The sequence below is a fragment of the Magnolia sinica genome, chromosome 6 (genome assembly GCF_029962835.1).
Source record: "Magnolia sinica isolate HGM2019 chromosome 6, MsV1, whole genome shotgun sequence".
In the NCBI taxonomy this organism is placed as follows: Eukaryota; Viridiplantae; Streptophyta; class Magnoliopsida; order Magnoliales; family Magnoliaceae; genus Magnolia; species Magnolia sinica.
In genome coordinates, this window is record NC_080578.1 from 47832631 (window position 1) to 47854271 (window position 21641).

Here is a 21641-nt window from a genome sequence, read left to right on the forward strand (position 1 = left end):
AATTAAGAATTTTGAAATTTTTTGAAAATTTTGAAAAAAATAAAAAAAGAATTTTGAATTTGAGAATCTTGAAAAAAATTGGAAAATATTAAAAAATTGAGAAATTTCAAATACTTGAAAATTCTTAAAAAAAATTAAGAATTTCTAAAACCATTGAGAATTGATTTTATTTTATTTTTTTGATAATTTTGAAAAAACTTAGATTTTTTTTTTTTTTTTAAAAAAAATTTCAACAAATTTATAACCTTGAAAAAATTTAGAATAAAAAAAAAAGAATCTTGATTTTTTTTTTTCTTTTTGAGAATTTTTGTAAAATTGATAAAATTAAGAATTAATTTTAGTGCAGGAACCCAAAGATGAAATAGATCCAAATCTCATTTTGGGCCCTGCAAATGAACGGACTCGATTTCCACCTTGCCAGCCACGTGTACCGTAAAGAGATGAGTAAGTATACCATGTTCCGTTTCATACGGGTCCCATATATTATCTCCATGGCTTTTATTCATTTTAGAACTTGGAAGCTCGAAGCAGAGCTCTCTCTCAAAATCCCTAAGCTCCGAAAGAAAAATAGTGCGAAATCATGTTTTACTTCTATAATTCTATCTGTCAAAATCCCCAAGCTCTGAAAGGAAAACAGATCGAAATCGCGTTTAACTTCTACAATTCGATCCTTTACAATACCTAGAAACATTAATTCTGTCCTCCACACAAGCAATCTCTTCACCGATTTTAGGTACTCGTTCTCTCTCTTTTTTTTTCTACTAATTTCTCAACTGAAATCCTCTCGAAAATAAAAAATTGGGGCAGAAATCTCTCATTTTCATGCATTTTCCCCATTTGGCCGTTCAAAATCCAATTTTCACATTTTTTGGTTCGATCTGAGAAGGTTTTTTTTTTTTTTTTGCAAATCTTGCTTAGGAAGTGGAAAATCCTATCGTTTCTAGCTCATTTGCTGGATTTGAGCAGTTTCTGCATTGCAATATCAGCGATTAGGGTTTCGTGTTCGATTTGAGAGCAAAACCTTGTTCTCTGCTATGAAATCTGCATTGTAATATCAGCGATTAGGGTTTATGTATTTAGATTTTAGAGATTTATCTTTGATTTATGTAATATCATGCATTTGAAATACATTTTGAGATTTAGTATCTTCTAATTTGCTGAGATTTAGATGTTAGTTTATCATTTAGAAGAATCATGGTGAATCTTCACCCGAAGGGGATTTTTGATACTCCAGTTGTGTGTGATGCTTGATACACAAGCACAAAGAAATTGTACATGTGGCTTACATACACTCAAAGTAAACTGCTTAAATGACAGATCTTTATACTGGAGCTCTTTTTCTATTATTCTTTTTGCCATATCCTTAATTGAGGGTTGGTTACACCTATGGCCCACACTTCCTAATGCTAGGGAATGCAACATGTCCAGGTAATATTGGAGAGGGTAGAGCATTTTGCTCAGTCAGTTTCTGTATACGAAGATCAAATATTTCAAAAAAGAGCTCGTATTCAGCAGGTAATTGGCTTGTTCTTATTCTTATTCTCCTCATCTTTGTTTATCATTGTCTGACAAGCTTGAAACTGTCATGCTTCTTGTTTTTGGTTGTATCCACAGATAACTATGATTTCTTTACTGATATATGGTTTTGGACTTTTGGTTGGATGTCAGCACATAAGTGCTTGATGAAATGTGTCTACATCTGAAATTTGTGGTTGACACTTTGTTGCCATTTCAATGATGAAATTAATGCAAGTCCAAATCCGTGATACGCTCACTAAGTGTGATGTGAACTCTTTTATCTTTTATTTTTCCTTTCTTTTTTCTGTCATTATCACTATTTAGAGTCTGATAGTTGTACATCTCGGCACTCAAGTTCTGCATGAATGCACCATGGTTAAGTTTCATTCTTGAAACTTTCTCAATTGAGGTTCTCGAATGTGATTTTCAAAGAGGATTGAAGGTTTTCTTAGCAAAACTGGCCAAGTGTCTACCCCTAAGAATGCTCTTCGCTGGCAGTCTTAGCATTGTGAAGAATGATTCAACACTAGATGCGGACTATCGAATCAAAATCAGATCACAAGCATCATTGATGTCCACACCCATTACATATTGGAATTATACACTGATGCATTTGGCAATGCTTTCACTCAATACAAAATTGTATATTTATATGGGTTGCATGGCTAATTCGTACTCATGAAAACTACATTGCATTCAGATATGCTATTTCTTTTATAAGAATATTTTATTTTGCAGTGATTTTATTATGAGTAGGCGACTCATAAGCACCTACAATGACTGGTATTCCAAATTCCGAACTCAACCTGCTGCAGTCAGCATTTTGGATATTGTAAGTTCTTTATAACGGACTGGGAATGTACATGAATGTTCTTATTACATATTTTCCCTTGAGCATCAAGTAGCCCTGTTCCCTATCTTATTTCTTTCCTAGACCTGTAGTTGTAAAACAATCTGCTTGCGCTGTGTAGTTTGTTGAATATGGGAATGAGGGAAGCATTGTACTGCTCCAAGCCTGCTTAGATCAAGTGAAATTTCAGAGCGAAGACTTTCAGTCAAAGCCAGATCTTCTATCAGCTATCTTTAGATACTTTTTGGGTAGACCAAATTTCGCCACAGTTTTCTGTGAAGCACTAAAGTGATGAGTGAAGGATTTCTAGAAGGTCACTCCAAGCAATTGCATTTGTCTACACCCGAGAAAATTGCTTTTAGTCTTGCTCTGTCAGATTTAGGAAATACGGATTTCAGAATCAGAGGTAAGTTGAGTTGATTCTTATACTGTTTTTATATTTTCTGAATTAGTTGTGCAGGTTCCACTTTCAGTTGTGGCTGAGTCCGATTGCCCAACTAACATGTATCATGCATATTTCTATAATAACTTAAAATGTTATTTAGATATACTGAGTCATGTCCTAGTCAAGTTCTCCAGTCGATCTAACCTGACACTGTTCTTTCATGTCCAATGCCCTTCTCTTCTTTCTGAAGATTTCTCCTTTTCCTTTTTCTTTAATCAAGAGCATCAAGTTATGTCTAGGAGACTTGACATTAGATGCATTTGGGTTCGAGTTCTGAACCAGTAATATGTTTAGTTGTCATACTTTGTAATGAGACATCCCCTGCTTTTAAAGAAAATGTATGATTCTCTGCAGATGAACAATCTAATTCTGCAGAATTGCTTTCCTTGAAAACAGAAGATGTAGAGAAAAGACATCAAAGAAATATTCGAGATCATCCATTATTCTTTGGCATCACATTGGGGCTGTTGGCTGAGATAATAAATTCAAGGTAAATCCACCTTTAGCTTTTAGAATTATTAGCTATTCATGCAACACAACATAAAGTTGAAGATCTTTTCAAATCATCCAGTTATTTTCTTCCTTCCATATATATATATATATATATATATATATATATATATAGTCAAATGAATAAACACCGTGTAGTATAGCAATCATTGGCAGCCGGTGTGGGTGTCATTTAAGTTGGAGTTTCTCTCTAATTCTTTCCTTAATTATACAAGTCTTTAAAGCTGTTGATGCATGTAAGAATGTTCTGAGAGGTTTACATGACAGCAAGATTGCCCAAAGGGAGCTGGATCGGGTTAGTATTTTCCCTTTACTCACCTCACCTTATCCCAATTTTCTTGCAATACTACCACAATCTTTTGTTTAAGGGGCCAATTGGAGCCTTTTAAAACCAACTAGATTCCTTTTGAAGCATAGGTTTCCTCTAAGCATGCATCGGGTTAGTTGATTCGTTATAGATACCTTACCACGAGAATTTCAGCGACACTGTAAATTTGCGAAAAAAAAAAGAAGCTTTCATTTTGAATTTTTTGGTATTTAGGACAAGCCAACCTCTCAAAAGGACACTTGATTGTTCAAAGTCCAAACTATACACAGATCTTAAAAGTGGAAATGATTATATGCAAGTAGGAGATTATTAAAAAAAACAATCCTCATAGGTTATTAACATGATTAATAGAACTAAGTAGGAATTTTTTTTTTCTTTTTAAATCATCATGGGTTATTAACATAATTAACAGAACAAATAAATAGGTTCAAATCATTTATATATACAGGTTATGAGATTCAATAGCATTCTTGAGTTATTTATTATCACCATTATGTTAGCTCAACTTGCTTGCTTTTTCTACCTCAGCGATCACAATAGCTGTCACAATTGTAGAGATTCTGAAGAAAAAAGGGCTGGCTATTGAGAAGAGTGAGCCCAACTTGGGTTGTTGCCTATCATGTTCCCTTGTCAACACTTGCGAATTACAAATAATAATAATAATCTGTTCTTCCATCATGAGCAGGGATTTTGATGTCTATAGTCGACATGAAGGATGAATCTAAGGGTCATCTCATTCCAAAAGCGAAGGTTGGCACTGTTAATGCTAGTTTTTAATATTTATCATGTCAAATTAATCATCCTTACTACCTTCTTCTTCTTCTTTTCTTATTTGAAGTGATCAAATTCAAATACCCATGCTTTTTTTACCAGCATGGTTGATTATTTCTCCGATTTTATCAAACCACCCCCCTCAATTTCTTTCGGAAAGACACGAGCATATATAATTCTTCTCTTTGGCTACATTAGTTACTTGATCTCAACAACCAGACTCCCGTTTACTTTTTATTTTTGGGAGGTAGCTGTTTGCATACACTGATGTTTGCAGTTGTAATGTTTTTGTTCTTACTTGTTATAGATTGAGGTATTGCTGGGGAAGACTGAGAAATTCGATGATCTGATGGTTGTCGTTGCTGCCAAAGGGAGGCAGTTGGAGACAATAAAGCATGATGGCAAACCATAGTTCTGGAATTCCATCATATTTTGATTTTCATTTCTTTTTTGCTCCTGGTGTCCTGTTTAAGTGATAGAGGTTGGGGAATTTTCAAGTAGAGTTGCTGCTGTCATTAATGGAAAAGAGCAGAGTTGAGAGAGGCACTGTGCGTGTAGACATCTTGGGATCATTTCATCTGTATGGCCCTTTTCTTTTCTCCTTTTATGGGAGTTTTTGATGATACAGACAATCTGTTGTTTGGTGGTCAGACTACTGTTGTATTGTTTGAGTCCTGTTTTTGCATCTTCCTTTGACTGATGCTGACTGATTGATAGCAAACAGTAAAAGCTTTGGTGATCTTCCATCTTTGTTGTTTCCAAACTGAGACTACAACTCCCGTGGCTAAAGGGTTTAGCCTCGGTTGTTGAGAACTGTGGTTAAAAATAGATTTAACTTCAATTGGAGGCAATTGAGGCTAAAATTTGGATTTAGTATCAGTTGGAAACAATGGAGGCTAAAATTTTGATTTAGCCTCATTTCAAGAAAACTGAAGCTAAAAAAGTTCTTTTGGCTTCACTTGAAGAATTAAGGCTATAAAAGTCATTTTAGCCTCGGTTGCTAAAACTGAGGCTAAAGCCTTTAGCCACAGGGGTTTCAATCTCTCTCTCTCTCTCTCTAGCGAAGAAGTAATGGAGAAAAATCGGTTCGCTTAAGAGTTTCATGGCGACGTTCAGCAAGGAAAGCGAGTTATATTCCTCTGGTTTCAGACCAACATTGCACGTTATTGTTGTTTTATTAATCGGCTGGGTCGGATTAATGGGACCCGCAGAATGAACGGTTCAGATCATTGTCCTTGGATGGTGGGTTTGAAGTCGATGATGGGTCCGAGACCCTCGTTGTGATGCAGAGATGAAAAGAGAGGGAGAGGGTTCAGGCGGTGACGTGCTTCCGTGACTGTAGACTTTTTTTTTTTTTTTTTCTCTTATGAAATGCAGTGGGCCCCATTAAGCTGTTGTAACAAATTCACTCTGTCCATCAGCATTGCCTGCTCACGTTGGGACCAGAGCTAAAAAATGGAGCCAATCCAAAACTCAAGTGGCTATAGGAAAGGGAGACGTAGGATTTGATTCCCAATATTGAAAAAATCAAGTTGTTTCAGTATGTGTTTTATCCACCCCTTCCTTCCATTTTTCCAGCTCATTTTACATCATTAGCCCAAAAACGGGGCAGATCAAGATCTCAAGCGGACCACACCATAGGAAATAATAGTGATTGAAATCTTACCATGAAACTTCTTGAGGACACCAAAGCTTTGGATCAAGTTGATATTTGTGTTTTCCCTTCATCCCTCGTGGGCTTGCAATCACCGCTGTTTTCCTGTGGTGTGGTACACTTGAGATTTGTATGTACCTATTTTCGGGCGTAAAATAAGCTGAAAAATGGATGGACGGGGATAAAAGACATACATAATCCACTTAGCAGTGAGGTCACTAATGGCAGTGTCATAATGCAATCCGCGTCCTTGGAAACAATCATCAGCTAATGTGCTCATTGATCCGAGCCGTCTATTAGATCAGCAACGTCTTGGACATGTCATTGGCCGAATCGCAGATTAATTGGATAGTCTGAACCATGCAAAAGATACCCATCAATTGGACGGAAATAAAATTTTATACCGAAAAGGTGAAGAGGCTAAAAATATACGGAAGCGGATTGCGTACTGAGTAAACTCTGTGGGGTTCACCATGATCTATGTATTTTATCCACTCCATCCATCCATTTTATCAGATAGTTTTATGGCATGAGACCAAAAATTAAGAATATCCAAAGCTCAAATGCACCACACCACTTGAAACAGTATAAATTGAACGTATACCGTTGAAAAATTCTTGAGTCTCACATTTTTTTGGGATTAAGCTTATATTTGTTTTCCCCCCCTCATCCATGTCTTTGTGATCTTATTAACAGGTTGGATGACAAATAGACATCACTGTGGAGCCTAAAAAGTTTTCAACGATGGAAATCATTATTCCACTGTTTCCTGTAGTATGATCCACTTGGAATTTTGGATATGCTTCAACTTTGGGCTCAACCCATTAAATAGCTGGAAAAACGTATGGACGGTGTGGATAAACCACTTATTTTCACGGTGGGCCCAACTGAGTTTACTCAGTACCATAAAAGCCTACTGAGTAACTCAGTACGCAATCCGATTCCAAAATATACTGGCCGTCTAACTAATGGACGTTGTAAGATCCACCAAGATAGCCATCAATTTTCCAGTTTGAATTTTTGGGCAATGGCTTATCCGAGAGCTGGCCGTTTTAATGGACGGCTAGGATCAATGAGCATACGTGGCCCCTGAAGTTGTAAGAACGGTGAGCCTCAGATCCGACAAATATCTCGAGAAATAGCAGCCTTAGCTATGGGACGCAACGTTAGGATGCAATTTAATTTTTCAGGTATAGTGAATAGATCTTATTTACAATCTGGGAAGGCATAATGATACTGCACACGTGGCATTTGGGTATCCCAATGAAATTGCTCAGAGAGTGCATGGGGCGTAATAAAAACATCAAATTAGAGGACCATTACAACCGTCAGATTTGTGGTCAGGAAATGGACGGTGAATATGAGTAACAATCAAAAGGAATTAATTAATAAAATGCTAGGTTCGTCCCATCAATCTGATTTCGGATTTAGTCCATCTACGGTAAAATCACTTCTTTTATTGATTTTTTAGTGTATAATCCTTGCTCTCTCTCTCTCTCTCTCTCTCTCTCTCTCTCTCTTGTCTGAATTTTGAGAAGATCCACGACCTGAAGACGTGCAGAGGATAATCTGCTATTCGGACGCGGCTTTCCTTGTATCCCGGGTTACATGGAAGCGGATTGCGTGGTGTCACACACACCACCGACCGGGAGCGGATGAGGTGTTACCCGGACAACTCCTAAACGGGTGTTATCCTTACCTTGTGGGCCAACCTTGATGATTTTTTTATATATCAAAGCCACCCATCCATTTTTCCGACTCATTTTATGCTGTTGTGCCAAAACTTAAGAAGATCCAAATCACTGGTGAACCACACCACTGATAAAACAAGTGAATGACTATTAAAATCTTTTTTAGGCCACAAAAGATTTGGATCATCCAGGTCTGTTTGACCCTATCAATGGGTTGGATGGCAAATAAAAATCATGGTTCTGCCTAAGGTGGGCACGCTTGCTTGTTCGAATCTTATAACTTGGGATTGATCGAAAACACGATAAAATAGTCACAAACATCATGGTGGCCCCACTAACTTACCGTTTTTGGATTTGCCTTTTTTTTTTTTGGCCCATTTCCTAATATGATCTTGCAAAACAGATGGATGAGGTAGATTTATTATAAACATCACAGTGGGCCCCACCTAGCTTCCTATCACAAAAAGCTCCTATGAAAGGCTTTTGCAAGCAATCCACATCCGAAGTGAAATTGACATCCCCGCTTTTCATTTTGTACAAGTGGAGCTAATCCAATGTTCGAATTATCTCCAATATTATCGAAATATCTCAGATATTATCTTTATCTCTAGCTCAGTGATACTGATTATACTGTTAACGATACCAATAACACTAGCAGTATAAGAATTCTAAGTATTAAAAATATATCACTAAATATCACCAACATATCAATATCGCTAATGTAATCACCAATATTTTCAACTATGTAAATTTTGGGTGTCGCTTGTATTGCCAATGCATCAATATTGCCAATGTATAGTTGATATATTTCAACTATGAAAATTTTAGGTAATGCTTGTATGTATCGACGATATTTCAATAGTAAATTTTTATTTCAAAATTTTTTTTTTTTTTTTATAGACACATGGTTGTATTTAGTATTCAATTTGTCATTGATAATATTGATAATATCTCGATATTATCGATATCGCAACATGCACGATATTGAGACCATGATCTTTCGTTTCCTTTCCAATTGTCGATAATTTATTGGTGAAATATCATGTGTTATTGATATTTTGCAATATCAATGGATGTTTGGATGAGAGGTTAGATGGTTAAATAGGCTGGATGGGATGGTTGGATTGATTTCTTACAACAGCACATGCTTTTAAGGCCCCATTAAATGAAAATTTGTTATGTATATATTCTTTTTACAATTGTTTTATTTCTATATATGCAAATGCCCATTTTAACATTTCTTAAAGTTTCGCTGAATATTCCACCGTTTTTCGTATGTTTCCTAACATTTCCAGTTATCGGCGATGTTATTAGCGATATCAATATTGTTTCTGTATCTCGGCCAGCGAAACTTGTAGTGATACCGATACCTTGAACACTGAGCTCATCCAGAGCCTTGCTTAGATGAATCATGATTTAAAGATCACCACTACAGGGTAATCGTAATCCTTTCTGCCGTGGCCTGAAAATTGATAAAAAGAGAAATGCATAACTGTCCATATTCAGATGAAAAATCCATTATTTACAGCTGGCATCTTATCATTTGGTGGATAACGTTTCAAGCTATCCAATCGGAGGCCAGATCCACGTCAGAGCTTTGTTGGTTTAAGCTTAAAGCTACAATAAAGATGTGTGAGCCCATCATGATGTCTACATGACATCCAATCCTCATCTTCTCTTGGGGTACCCAAAATGATAATCCATCTCAGGTGGTGTACACGACGTGAAATCATGCCTTTCACCTCTTAAAATCTAAGTAGTGTAACCCACTTGAGTTTTGGAATGGCCTGAATTTTTGGGGGAGTACGTTACAGAATACCATGGCCTATACAGAACAGCATAGCCCTGTACACAATCTGGAAGGTTTTTAACCGTGAACGTCCTATGCTCATTGCAATTATTTCTTGTGACGTGGCCTGCTTACAACATGGGCTGATTTTTGCAGACCTTGTCTATGACACTTAATTTACGCAGCTGCGTAGAGACTGTCCATTAGGTGGGAGCCCTTATTTCAACCTATACAACAGATCAGAACACTCGAAAGAAAAGACAGAAGGAAAAAAGAAAAAGGGTGGAACCAACAGAATACCAATGACTCCCAAAAAAGGAATATAAATAAAAGCATGAATATCATTGTCTCCCATAAAAGAAAAAGTCAATACTAGATATTCAATTGAAGAAAGAAAATAAAGTGGCTATTTGATGGTACACCTTTTCATATTTTTACATGAATTCATAGAAAACAGTACAACAAACCAAATATGCATATTTCCTTGTGACGTACACTTCTTCTTCTTCTTATTATTTTCCATTTCCTGAAGAATCCATGTTTATTTTGCATATCCCAGACATGGTTTCAACAGAGACAAACAGAAGATAAAAATGGATAGTCTAAATGTTGTGCTTAGTTTTCTCTTGAAAAATAAGGAGGTGCTCTGATTATCACCAAACATGAATATAGGTTTCACTTGTTTGTTCTTGAATTCACATAGTTCCCTCTTCATCCTAGTATGTTTAGCAAAGGTAGAGAATACAGCCTGACATTCAGATTTTGCAACTAAATGCGTCTCATGCATGCTATCAACCTATGGTGGACTTTTAGTCATCAGGGTGTCTTTGTCCTTCGGCCCCATCAAATGCAGAATGAGTAGAATCCTTTCCTTGGTTCCTTACCTTATGAATTCAAAAGAGTTTTATTTTCTCCTTTTAAATGTTGTCTCTGCGTTATTAAGTTTCGAGTGGAGGGCGGGTTGTTCTTGGAGGGGTTGTGAGCGACCCCCCTTCTGATTGAAGGTCTCAAATGAATTTTTGTCACTCTCTCTATATTGTAAGTTTTTGAGCTTGAGATTGGTTGTTGATTACTTTAAGTTATACTGTATATATATTAGTTTTGGTGCGTGGTTTCATAAGATTCTCCATGATATCAAGACTCCTTGGTAATGATCAAGATTTGATTCCTTACAATCATCAGTTACCTATTGGCGTTGTGCCTTGAAAAACCAATGTTATATTACATTTTTAGTTAATATATATGATAATTTATGCATATATTAGCTTAATTAATGTTTATGGAAAATGAATGTTCACATGAGATTTGAAGAGATTTCTAGCCATCCTTAAGTATTTGATATTTGACATAACAGCCAATTGCCAAAGGAGAGTTTTAAGGCATGTATATATCTTAGTACACCTTCTTTAGCATTAAAACTTAACAACCTGTGGGTTTTTTTTTTTTTTGGTTTATTTGTTTGTTTGTCATCCTTGTGTAATAGTCTCCACCATCAAGTACACCTTGAGTTGCTCGTGAGAGTATGATTATGTCATGTATATAGGAAGATTGATTCAAGTATCTAGACCCAGAGACTCATCATGCCTAGATTAAATAGACTTATAAATATGTAAGCTTTTATTAATCTCTAAAACTTAATGATGTGTGGATGAATAGGACCTGATTAAATGCGCTTTAACTTGCTTTATGAGGTTAACATATAGTAAATAAAAGTGGGCTTGGTCGAGAGCATACATTAGGATCATTAATGTCCATGCAATTCAACAAGAGATTTACTTGCTCTATAGTGGGCTGATTTAATAATTTGGATTTTTCATCAAGTGTTTTAAAAGTTAGTCAATGTATTGAAGATTTTCAATTAGTTAATTGTAAGTTTTCAATAATTAATTTTTATTTTAATTGTTGATTTATTTTAAACCATAACTGATGAACATCCAATGGTTAATGTTGATGCAAAAATCTGGTTAGCCCTCCTTAAACCTTCAAGCACCTGCACAAGGAACAGACAAAGGAGACCCTATCTAATACGGGGGACAATCTGATGCCTAAGTAAGGTAGGGAATTTGGGTCTGGTCATAAACAGGGTTTTAGGCAAGAGATTGTGTGTACCTTTCACCATTAGGGATGCCCTTATTTATAGGTAGGAGAGGGCGGTGGAGTGGAAGGTGGTCTCCCTATTCAGTAGGTGCATATTATAGAAGGATTCGGATCTCGTATGTGTCATGAAGATCTCCCGAGATCCTCGACTAAGGTCTCGAGCAGATCTGTGTTGCGATTGACTTCCTAGATCCTCGGCTGAGATTTCAGGCAGATACCATTGGGACTAGGTCGGAACTAGCAGAGGTGGGATTATGCCGACTTGGATGTTATGCCGACCTAGGTGTTATGCCGACTTGGATGTTATGTCGAGTTCCCCTCGGTAAAGGGAAGATTAACGGGCTTTCCGACCTGCTCTTGAGGATGGTCGTAAGATCGAGTCCGATCTAGTTTCCTGCTCGGGAGCGGTGCCTTTAGCAGTATTTGTAATTGGTGGACGTTATTGAGTGCATGGGGTTCCGACCTGACCTTATCTTTATTGCAGAATATTTTTTTCCCATAACAGTAAGCCCCCTACTTCTGAGTTTACGAAGCAAGCTTGTAAAGTAAGTTAGTCTAGTTTAGGTCGGACCACCTTACGTCAGGGGTGTCAGATTTGCTTGCCATTAATGTAGAGTAAGGCAGTGTGTACAGGAATCAGGGCGTATCTACAATCATGATGCGCAGTGCTCGAGGTCACATGCGTTGTTAGGGCACTTGTTCGGCGCTTGGCTTTTGGTGTCATGCCCTAAACCCGAAAATCAGGCTCACAGAATTTTCGATCGCTGAATCCGATGCCGACAGGCTCCGTAGTACCCCATTCTTGGCTCCCGACACCCATATGTCGGATTCCGATCATAGGATCATACAAGGAGGATTTTTAGTATGTTTTTTTAACAGTTGATCTGTTTAGGCGATTACACATTTTGTACATGGTATCAACGCATATCGAAGAGATGAACCTGTTTGATATATCACACATACTATGGTGCACCAGCTCAATAGTAATGAGGGAAAAATAGCAACTCCAACAACTCTTAATGCATCCTGAAAAAGTGTAAGTCATCTATATGAGCAAACCACAGCTCGTGAGTCTACTACGTGCTAAGAGTAAAACACAGCTTATCAGGGCGCTCCCGTAAAGACATCCAAAACAACCATAAGCATATTATCAACCGATCATGTTATCATATGTGAGCAGGTTATCAATTAAGCATGTCGTATAACTGCATAGGTTATTATGAACATGACATCAATAATAGGCATGTCACTCAACAAGCGACCATGAATCATTAAAATAGCCAATCATTGTGAACAAAATAATCAAATTCCATTTTCTACTCTATGGCATACGATGGAAAGGCCATGACAGAGCTGACATGTGGAGTCGTAGTAAGCCAAATGTTATATGCTGAGGATGCAATGCAATATGCAATTCAAAAGAACTAACAAGCTAGAGTGTGTAATCGGAATGATAGTACGTGGTATCGCAAACTATGGGGTTCATCACAAGGGACTTCTATCCAAACCAGTCTCATACCTAAATTTAGATAGCTAGACTCAATGTGGCAAACTCCTGATCTCAAGTTAGTCGCCCGCCCCAACCGAAATCCTAGCCATTACGAAGATACACATAATGATTTGGTTGCATACCATCAACTCGAGTGGATAGTGGATGGATAAATGAATGAGTCAAGTACTGAGTATGTAACTGTTGTATAGTAGCCCGCCAACTACTGGTTGCTCGCCTAGGCCTTTAGGCCCTGCCCACATCAGTGTCCGCCCACATGTGCCCGCTCACGTGAGCAGCAATGACGGGATGTCATCATATCAATACCGTACATCTTTGGGATCATCACCAAGGTCTTGTACAATGTCAGCTATACCAAGGCTATGTGATGCAAGGCATGAATGTTATCTGTCCTATCAAGGCTATACGATGCAAGACATGAATGTTAGCTGTCGTACTAAGGCTATGCGATGCAAGGCATGAATGCTATCAGCCATACCAAGGCCATACGATGCGATGCAAGGCCTACATAGCTAATGTCATATGCAAGATGCAGCTCAAGCATACCAATCCATATATTAATCCAGCTCATCTTTGTAGAATCATATATCAGTACAGTTCTCTCTGGATAATCATTGGGGTTTGATACACTATACACCACATTGTCGCCCTACAATGGACGTACAACCGCGCAAGTAGTAGAGACCTCACTACCCACCTGACTAGTAGTCTGCCAACATCTACTCGGCACATTGGTAGTAGACCCATTTACGAGCTGTTCAGACTCAGCCTAGTAATTGCCCCCTACCCTCGTGCGGGTAAGGCCACACCCCCTTCCAACCGACGACGACATAGTGGGAGACGTGGCCTCCTGGTATTCGGCCCTCATGCGCTCATACATCCACTCGGTCTAGGCATTGGAGGATCCTCCATGGTACCATAAGGGTTTGGAGACTTTCACCCTAGGACATCCTTCTCGCCCCCGTGTTTAGCAAGAATTTTCGGTGTCAAATCCTACCATCTACGCTATATCTGCGGAGGCTACAACCCTGATGTTGCTATGGTGTACAGTAATCATAATCACACAATGCAAGATGCATGAGTCACTCAGTCCAATCATGCATCAATCCTACGCATACCGTGCGCTCATGTGGGATAACTCCGCCTATCAAGGAGTCTCATAAACAACCTGCCCAATGACATATGTAATGGTCAACCACATCTCATATTAAGCATCCAGATGATGCGTATGAGAATGAATCATGGTGATGATGTACTCTCCTCATATCAAGAATGGGCCTAGACGGCCTACTCATATCAAGAATGAGCCTAATAATTATGGGGGCCCAATGATTTGGTTTAACCCACTAAGAGGAGATGAAAATGGGCCTAACAACGGGCCTTAGGGAGGGTTATAATGTAGACATTTAACCACCATTGTCCTTACAATGTGGACATTTAACCATCATTGCTCCCAAGGCATGGCCTATTTTAATACCAATTAGGAAGACTGAAATTATAGTAATGACCGCTTTAGTAGAAGTGGGAATATGCCAAGGTGTCCTAGAGGGGGGTGAATAGGACTTTTTAAAATTTTATAATGATTTTAAACCTATCAACCCTATCCTGAATTAATATGCAAATATCAAGATTTTTTCAATGTAACTCTAATGGCTTCCAAGCTAAATAGAGGATCCAATCATAACACTATTCAAAACATAAACACGATGAGGAACATAGTTCATGATGGATGTGACAGTGTGTGAGATGTGATTTTAATTAGTTTTAGGTAATTATGTAAGCATCCATTATGAGAACATTCAGAGAAATTACACAAGTATTAAAAGTAAATAGCAATCCCAAACACAGTCATTTTTATAGTCATGCGACTATGTATCTACTCCACTTCCGACGAACGTACTCAAACCTTGAGTGTACCAGATCTCACTAACGAAGGTTTTAAATCAGGTTCACCTCTAACCTTCACAACCTACACGAGATCGACTCTAGGACCTACACAAGGAACCTAGACGTGTCTCCACGAGACACAAGTTTATGCCTCACACAGGAAAAAGGGTCAACACACAATACCTAGGTTTTAGGCTACACAAGCCAAGGATCTATACAAGGAACCTAGAGTTTATGCCCTACACAAGAGCAAATGTCAACACACAACACCTAGGGTTTTAGGCTACACAGGCCAAGGACCTAAACTAAAGACCTAAGTTTATGCTCACCAAGAGTAAGGGTCAACACACAACACCTAGGGTTTTAGGCCACTTAGGCCAATGACCTACACTAAGGACCTAAGTTTATGCTCACCAAGAACAAGGGTCAACACACAACACCCACATGTACTCTCCCATCGTAGGCCTCCTATGAGGACTTGAAAGGGGTGAGAATCACCTGTGACCTAATCCTACACAAAGAAATGATTAACAGGGTTTATGGACTCTAATAACTTATAGATAAGTAGATGAGCCTCATTAAGCATGTTGATGACATTCTCCTCCTTTGTTAATGAAGAATCTTCAGCTCCCTTGATATGCAACACTTATGATGTTCCAATGTAAGGCGACGGGTTGGGTCAAGGTTATGTTGGTAATTACTCTATTAAATGATTAATTATTGGAGTGACAGAGTAATACCACGATCTATCCATTCAAGGAATCTCAGCTTAATGATTTTCTATTAAGGTGATAGCGGAAGGATCCTTGAATGCGGAAGTTCATTCACCAATCCACTCTACTGAATATCAATGATGAGGGTGGGTTGGAGGATGAACTCCCATGAGAAAAAGAGCTTAAGTAATATGCAGGACTCTCTGAAGGCTCTCTCTATTTTTCTCACTTCCTCAACCTAAGGCAAGCTCTCATTAAATAGGTAAAAAGTTTCAACGAAAATAAAACAGTCATATTTTTTGACAGAGTTCGATATCATCGAGCGTATACTCTCAATAACGTCGAATGGCCGCTCGATGACACAAACTCAATTTGTCAAATGCTTTTGACCCTTTTTGCCAACTGATCGATGATATCGAACATGCTTTGATATCATCGGATTTCGAACACTGATTTCATCGACCCATGGTTCGATTCCTCGACATTTAAAAACATGAGAGTAAACTTGCCTTTGGAACTGAACAGGCATCGATATGATCGAGCATTCCTTGATATCATCTGGTTTTGAATATCGATGATATCGATACCAGTTTCGATTCATCGATCTTTTCAAGGAATTTTCCTATAAACTCGCTGGACAGTTTTGTGTCCCAATTCGATGACATCGACCTGGTCTCGATATGATCGATCTTTGAATATCGATATCATCGAGTGATTCTCGATACCTCAAACATTTAAAAGAATTTACCTGAAAGCTTGCTGGACAGATTTGTGTCCCAATCCGATGTCATCGAAGGTCCATCGATATCATCAAGATTTGAACTTTGAAGATATCAAGACTCTCTTCGAGTCATCGAAAATCACATGATTTTCCTTAACTGCTTGATGGACACAAACTAACCAGATATCGATTTTATCGAGCCGTTTCGATGAACTCGAGATTCGAAAGTCGATGATATCGATCCTGTCATCGATTCATCGAGAATTTAGCCTAGGTTTCATTTTGGTTGTTGGACATCTGAAGTCTTCATTTCGATAACATCGAGTGAGTTTCGAGGACATCGATAACAGAGCCCAATTTGATCGAAGCACTATCGATAAATCGATGAAGGCTGAAAACTTAGAGATTTTTCTGATTTTGCAAAACAGTTTTCATACCTTAAATCCTATGTTGTTCTAACCATTTATAAGAGTTTTATATACCTGGTGTTTTGGGACATGAGATGTGAGGCAAAGTTTAACTTTGTAGAGATCTGAAGCCACATCCAGTTGAGTCAGATGCTTGAACGATCTTCCTATGGGGCTCACTTGTCTTACTGACTCAACACTCATGCTAATTGACAAACTATGACACTTTCAAAGATGAACGGGCATCATAAACATCTTTACATACATCATGGTGGAATCACACATCACAATTGAGCCTCATATACATCACCTTGGGCCTCACACAAGGGCTCACATACATCATATTGGGCCTCGCTCATGTGCCTCATATACATCACTTTGGGCCTCACACAAGGGCCTCATATGGTCAACAAGCATGTTTTGTCATCATACATATATATATATATATATATATGTATGTATGTATGTATATACATACATACACACACACACACACACACACACACACATATATATATCATCATCATTACCATGAGGATCATTTTCACTTCATGATTAACATAAACAATGTCATAAGTGTTATAAATAATTACTCATCCATCATCAATGCATATGCTATAATTCACCATCCATTAAATCATATCTATCATTTCAACCAACAACTCACAATCATCATTATCATGTTACCATACATGTATCATCATCTCACCCATCACTAGGTGCGTCCTACCTAGTGTGACTTCCACACTGGACTTGAACTACATGCAAGGCATGGGGTCGTATAGGTCAAGTGTGAGTCCCACTTGGTGAACCAATAGGCCAACCCAAGGGCATAAATGTCCAACCACAACGCTTTCAATGGTGTGGATCTAATTCCACAACTAAGTGGGCTCCACACATTCCACCAACTAGAAACAATGCACAATCTCAAACACAAAGGATAACATGCTAACATCTTTCATGTCATATATCATATTGGGCCTACTAGCCACATACACAACAAACCAAGAAAAAGCCCAATTATCCAGTTTATGCATTATAAAATAGGTCTCTCTAAGCGTGGTCTACTTGACTAGAGGTAGTATACAAGACACGCTGCCCAGTAGGCAATGGGCCTGCCCAACGGGCTCAAGGAAGGTTACCTTTGTGGGTTTCTCATTCCCCAACGATTTCTCCTAGTGTTGGGCCTGCTTGGGCCTTAGGGTTGCATCATTTAGATGGGCCCAAGGCCACCTATGTCTTAAGAGAACATTTGGACAACAAGATCTGTCCACTAAATATTTTACAAGTTATACAATACCCATTTACAAAACATGTCAGGTGGACCTCATTACATGAAAGGTAAGGCCCATACAAGACAGCCCATACTAGATGGCCCACATAAGGTTTTTAAGCCTAATAATATCTGAGAGTTATTTTTCAAAGTTTAGATGTTGCATTAAATGCTTTGGGAAAGTGGTAGACCCCACTAACGTGGCCCCACAAAATTTACATCAAACAGATTTTTGTGTAATGTTGGTTTCTGGGTCATTTTAGAGTCAGATTCATGATCACGTGGGGCCTACATGTGGTGAAAGAAAATAACCACCTGGTAGCTCTATGTATGGGCTTTACAAATTATAAGGTAGGTCTCATTTTTTGGGTGATTACAATTTACGGTGATGGCCCAAATATGAGTACTTGGAGAAACTGTGTAGGAAATATAGTGCAGAATTAGTTTTTGGCCCGATTTTACGTATATCCCATGATCACAAGGGACCACATTTCAGTGTGCTGTCAGGTGCCCTTGGTTGTACTATATATGCACTTCAAAAATTATAAGTTAGAACCAACTGGTTGTGCACACGTAATATTTGGTATAGGGCCAAACATAGGCACTTTGAATTTCTGCACATAATTTTTCTACACAACCATGCCTGACCACATTTTGAAATCCACTCCCTAATCATGTGGGGTCTGATTTGGCCTAATTAAAATATTATTCATCTATTTATTAGTGTAGGTTAGAGGTTTTAAGTGGTGGCCTACTCAAATCTCCAGTGTGTGGTCCACTACAGAGGCCCAAAGTTGGTACAAAACACACATAATCAGACAGTTTTCAGAAATGGAGTCTGTAACAAATTAGGGCCCAATTTCCAAATGCTTAGAGATCAATCCTGACAAAAAGGTGGGACATCCCAGCTCACTTATATAAGGATTAAACATCCCCTAAAGTGAGACCCTTAACTACAGAGTGTGGGGCCTAGTATAAGGTGCCAAAGAGGCCTACATGCAATATAGTTAAGTACTTGAAAAATTTTCAGCAAACAGAAAGTGTAAAGGGAATGAAATAGATCCAATGGCAAGTGGGGCCCACATACTAGCAAACCATAGATAAGAGACACAAAAATATACATGGGTTCCCAGATTGGATGAACTAATAAAATGCATAAATCACAAGTGGTCCCACACCCAAGTAGATCAATGAGAGGATAATTGTTATGTATAATATAGATCTAACATATTCATCAAGTAACACATGAAATATATATTGATAAAATCTCTATGATCAGATTCTCTGTTGAAAGATATGATCCAATGGATGGTTTAGGAATAAGTCATTCAGGTCGTTTATGGGTTTCCAACCATACAGAGCCTTGGATCCATCTGGACCACACATAGAAATTCAATATTTGTCCTTACAGAAGTATCTATTGGTCCAAAATTTTCTAAATTTATCATGAAAGAATCTGACATATGGACCATACATATGATTATTAACTATCGCAAATAAATTAAGAGAAAATATCAAATACATTTGACCATTGGAATCACGGATATGGCCCAAACAAGAATGGTCATAATAAGCTCTCCAATACATCTTTCGTATAAGGCTAAGATCTCAGCCATCCGAACTCCGATTGAGGCTTATTATATACTATTGGAAAGATGGTTTGATTTTTTATGAATCCAATAGGACATATATTTTCAATACATTTATTAAAAGAGTTTAAATATGGGTCCATTTAAGCAAAAATCGGAATCCTGCATGTGCTGCTAAAAAAAAACCAAGTAAACTTGATGTTATGGATGATTGGACCATTGGATGGCTAGGAAATTTGGTTCAGAGTTAGTCCATATTGTGATTCATAATATATCCATAAGTTTCAACTCCAATCTCAACATGGTTGATTTTATATGATTTTTAGAACTTGTTATCCAGAAACAAAAACAGGATTACAAATGAAGGGTGTAGATATGATGTTCATCATGGTGGACCATACTGACATGGGCCACTTTACTGACCACCATAGATATAAATATATGCATATAAGGACTCTATACCAGTGGGGCCCACACATATCAAGAAAATAAAAAGAGGAAGAAAGAGGAGGATGAGGAGGATGGGAGGAGGGGTGTAGACTCACCTCAATGGATGGATGGTTGGATGATGATGTGTGGTCCACTCCTTCTAGGTTAGATGATGAGCCACACCTTGGCCCCACTCTCTCTCACTTCTCTTAAAATCTCAGAATTTTTCTAAGTATAGGAAAAGAATAAGTGCAAGAGAGCTCCTACTCTTATATAGGGAATTGGGGGTTGAGGTGGCAAGATGATGTGGCAAGTTTATGGGATCTTATTGGTGTTAAAAGTGAGGTGAAAGGTGGTGAATGGCATGGGTAGTGGATAGATGAGGTGGATGGTGTTAAGCATGCATTGGTCAAGGTGGAAGAAATCCAGACATGCATTGGCTAATGGATGGATAATGGTTATAGGTTGTAGGTGATGCATGATGGATGATAAAGTGGAGTGTTGCAATTGATTGTTTGAAGTGATGTAGCACAAATCAAGACATGCATTAGATGCATGTATAGGATAAGGTGGACATGGGTCATGATTAGTTTCTAAGGCATGAGGAGAGAGCTAATGATGAGTTTTGGGGGAGAATCCAATTTTGTCTTATAGTGCTTGTCTTATATTTACTAGCTTCTTATTTTGTCATATAGAAATTATCCTATTTGTTGGTAATTTCCATGTTCTAAAAGTGGGCTTTAGGCCCACATGGGCTCAAGTCCAATGGGCTTAGCCTAATAAAGGGTGCTTGTGTTACTGGATACATAATTTGAGCCTTACATTCGATGGGTCATATCTCACTAACAGAGCATCAGATTGACACACGGTTTTCACCATTGTGACTGCAACGACGACACGGTCCATATGATAGAGGTCTCAATGTCATTCAGAACAAATCACTTTGGTAAGTTTTCTAGGTGCACTAGGGTACAATTATGGTCTATCAACGGTGCGAGTTGGGACATGTGTGCACACGAGCGATGTTGCAAAAGATCGGGATCCCACATTTTGGGCATTGATGCATGGCTTGTCCTCAGTCACAAAGTTGCATAGTGAATGGTAGTGCTCCACGTGTCCGAGTGAGAGTATTGAGGGGCTGTTTTCGGCTACATATAAAATGCGAGTATTGAGTGCTCGCACGAGCATGTTTGCTATAAAAGGGAGTGCCCTAGCATCGTCTAAGGCTATTTGCCCTTTACCTTTTTGCTGCGTTCTTTACTCTTCTCCGGCGTCAGATAATTTTCGGTGAGACTTCAGGCATTCTTCCCGGTGAGCCTTGCCCTTACTCTTGATCTTCTATCCCCCTGGTGGCCTTCCTGCCTAGAAAATATATCTGAATCGTTTGATCAATTGGGGGGGGCGGGGGGGGGGGGGGGGTGATCTCCACCCTATGTTGAATCCAACGTAACCATTGGTG

The 21641-nt window shown here is 38.4% G+C and overlaps 2 long non-coding RNA genes across 3 annotated transcripts; both read left to right on the forward strand.

Annotated features, from left to right (window-relative positions):
* Positions 1-529: 529 nt before the first annotated feature.
* LOC131250018 (uncharacterized) lies at positions 530-2726 on the forward strand. 2 transcript variants are annotated; one of them, XR_009172979.1, is made up of 4 exons: positions 530-733; positions 1429-1515; positions 2257-2350; positions 2490-2726. It is a non-coding gene; the product is annotated as an uncharacterized LOC131250018 (long non-coding RNA). The 2 variants fall into 2 exon arrangements; XR_009172978.1 differs by having other exon boundaries at positions 2275-2350; positions 2490-2725.
* Positions 2727-3537: 811 nt separating this feature from the next.
* LOC131250019 (uncharacterized) lies at positions 3538-5168 on the forward strand. Its single transcript, XR_009172980.1, has 4 exons — positions 3538-3618; positions 4180-4242; positions 4337-4401; positions 4730-5168. It is a non-coding gene; the product is annotated as an uncharacterized LOC131250019 (long non-coding RNA).
* Positions 5169-21641: the final 16473 nt, after the last annotated feature.